This window comes from Cuculus canorus, chromosome 14 (genome assembly GCF_017976375.1).
Source record: "Cuculus canorus isolate bCucCan1 chromosome 14, bCucCan1.pri, whole genome shotgun sequence".
Lineage (NCBI taxonomy): Eukaryota > Metazoa > Chordata > Aves > Cuculiformes > Cuculidae > Cuculus > Cuculus canorus.
In genome coordinates, this window is record NC_071414.1 from 1,749,148 (window position 1) to 1,752,159 (window position 3,012).

The window sequence follows — 3,012 nt, forward strand, 5'->3', positions numbered from 1 at the left end:
GGCCTCACAACGCCCCGTGCCCTTCACCGCAGGGCTGTGCTCTGCCCGTGCTGCAGAAACCCTACCTGCTGACCACCTGCTGCTGCAGAACCTCCTCCTGAAGACCACCATGCCCTTCTCTTGGGAAAGACACCACAGCGTAATGGTTTATTCTGGAAGCTGCTGTCAATATGTGGCTGAACATGACCCAGCAGTGGGCCAGGTAGCTAAGGTGGCTAATAGCATCCTGGCCTGGATCAGGAATGCTGTGGCCAGCAGGACCGGGGAAGTCATCCTTCCCCTGTACTCAGTGCTGCTTCAACTCAAATCCTTTGTTCCGTTTTGGGCCCCTCACTACAAGAAGGACATTGAAGGGCTGGAGTGTGTCCAGAGAAGGGGGATGGAACTGGAGAAGGGTCTGGAGCCCAGGGGTTCTGGGAGTACCTGAGGGACCTGGGTCTATTTAGCCTGGAGAAGAGGAGGCTGAGAGGAGACTTCATTCTGCAGCTCCCGGAAAGGAGGTTGTGGTGAGGTGGGTGCTGGGCTCTTCTCCTAAGGAACAAGAAACAGAATGAGAGGAAATGGCCTCAAGTTGTGCCAGGGAGGTTCACATTAGACATCAGGAAAAATTTCTTCACCATAAGGGTTCTCAGGCACTGGCAGAGGCTGCTGAGGGCAGTGGTGGAGTCCCCATCCTTGGGGGTGTCTAAAAGATGGGCAGATGAGGTGCTCAGGGATGGTTTAGTAGTGGAGAGGGACATCTGGACTGGATGATCTCAAAGGTCTTTTCCAACCAAACGATTCCATGATTATATAATACAGACCACTGAAACCTGACAACTCTCCCTGCCCAAACACAGCACCGTTCTGGGTTTGATATGGGTGGAATCACTTGCCTAAGAACTGGGAGATGTGCTCCAAATGAAGCAGAGAAGACTGGCTGCAATACCCATCCCACATACTGAAAACAAACACCAGGGGACAGCTCAGCTCCAGGAAAGAACAGGGAGAGGAAAACTAAGAAGCTTTGATAACCAACAGCTCCAGTGAGCAGAGGGATGACACAATAGTGTTTGGACCAGGATCTGACATAACTGGTTACAGCCAAGCTATAAACAGTGAATGGACTGACCTGTCCATAGCTCCAGGTTCACGTCCTGCTCTTGTACCCTGGGAGTCACGTTCATCAGGCAGCTGTGATGGTGAGCTCTGCAGCAGAAGACAACAAAGCAACAAAGCATTAGAATTCCTGCAAACAGTTGTGTTCTGACAAGGAAAGATCTCACAATGAAGGATTTGTTGTTGAGTTTACGTAAAGAGGATCCAGGAAAGTTGGGGAGGGACCCTTCATAAGGGAGTGTAGGGATGGGAGAACGGGGAATGGTTTTCAGCTGAAAGAGGGAAAATTGAAGTGAGATCATAGAAAGAAATGTTTTCCTGCGAGGGTGGGGAGGCCCTGGCCCAGGTTGCCCAGAGAAGTGGTGGTTGTCCCATCCCTGGAGGTGTTCAGGGCCAGGTTGGATGGGGCTTGGAGCAACCTGATCCAGTGAAAGGTGTCCCTGCCCATGGCAAGGGTTTGGAACTGGATGGGCTTTGAGGTCCCTTCCAACCCAAACCATTCTGTGATTACCTTCCACAACTACCTTAATGCCAGCATGCCAGTCCCGTTTGGAACCCACACTCACCAGACCTGTTGGCAGCAGCTCGCAGTGCTCAGCATGCTGTGTGTGATGCAACCTCTTCCTTTCAAGCCAGCCACTGGCAAGTTCCATTTGATTCTCCTCTAATGTCCAAATATTTGAAGAAGTCCTGTTTGACACTTGCGGTTTTAAATTCCTTACAAATCCCTTCCCAGCTCCGTTCTCTCTCCCCAGCAGAGCCCTCATCCCTCAAGTCACCCCTCGTATAGGAGCTGTACCTTGGATCATCTTTCTCCATACCTGGCCTAATACCATCGTAACTCGTTCCTCTGGGCATTCAGTGGTGGTAATGCTACTGGCTCTAGGGACAGACGTGGAGCTCACTTCTGGCCAAGTGTTGCCTCCTCCCCGTGAAGCTGAAGCCCTGGGCTGGTGACTGTGTAGCCATCCTGGCAGGAAGAGGCAGTGCCTGTGGACATATCGGGTTAGGTTGTGCCTCCCTCCTGTCCTCACCCACCTCCTCAGACACCATTGGTTCAATACTACTTTGTCTTTCCAACCCCTCTGTTTTTCCACAGGTCTATTGGCGTAAGACCAGGTGCAAGAGGAACCTCAATCCACCCTGTCCAGCAGGAGATCATTTGATGAAGAATTGTCCTGGACCTGGGGAGGGAAGAGGGAGATCACGGCAGGACTAAAACCAGAGAAACCCAGTCACTCACTGGGGCTTTAGAATCATGGAATGGTTTGGGCTGGAAGGGACCTCAAGGCCCATCCAATTCCACACCCTGCCATGGGCAGAGACACCTCCCACCAGATCAGGGTGCTCCAAGGCCCATCCAACCTGGCCTTGAACACCTCCAGGGATGGGGCAGCCACCACTTCTCTGGGCAGCCTGGGCCAGTGCCTCCCCACCCTCACAGCAACACATTTCTTCCTAAGATCTCATCTCAATCTCCCCTCTTTCAGCTGAAAACCGTTCCATTTCATCCTATCCCTGCACTCTCTGATCAAGAGCCCCTCCCCAGCTTCCTTGGAGCCCCTTTCAGTACTGGAAACCGCTCTAAGGTCTTCCCCACAACTTTTTCTTCTCCAAGCTGAACAACCCACGAAGGTTTCTTGGATCAGCCCTGCAGCTTTGTGCAAAGCTTCCAGTGGAACAAGACACAGGCAGATGTGTTCAACAGCCCCAACGGCCTCTTGTAAGAGAACTCAGAGTCCCTCCTCATTCCGCTCCGAGGCTGAGAACTCCCAGCACACGCTGTGCGGAGCTGAACACCCTCTGCTCATCCAGAGGGCAGTGGACACCACACTACTAGGCTGATCCAGATGTTCCCAACCCTTGGGAGGACAGGAGGCAAAATGTGTGAGCATTAAAGAGACAAACAACAGG

At 52.4% G+C, this 3,012-nt stretch overlaps 1 protein-coding gene across 14 annotated transcripts in view; it reads right to left on the reverse strand.

Moving 5' to 3' along the window:
* The window catches only part of LOC128853643 (uncharacterized), a 33,669-nt gene extending 31,907 nt beyond the window's left edge, over positions 1-1,762 (reverse strand). For 6 of the 14 annotated variants that reach the window (XR_008452267.1, XR_008452266.1, XR_008452264.1 and 3 more), the window contains exons 1-3: positions 1,665-1,738; positions 1,112-1,188; positions 424-531 (exon numbers count right to left, since the gene is read on the reverse strand). The gene's annotated coding sequence lies outside the window, so the exon portion shown is untranslated. Of the gene's footprint in view, positions 1-65; positions 334-423; positions 532-1,111; positions 1,189-1,664 lie in introns of all 14 variants that reach the window. The other 8 variants (XR_008452262.1, XR_008452271.1, XR_008452272.1 and 5 more) reach the window with 6 other exon arrangements.
* Positions 1,763-3,012: the final 1,250 nt, after the last annotated feature.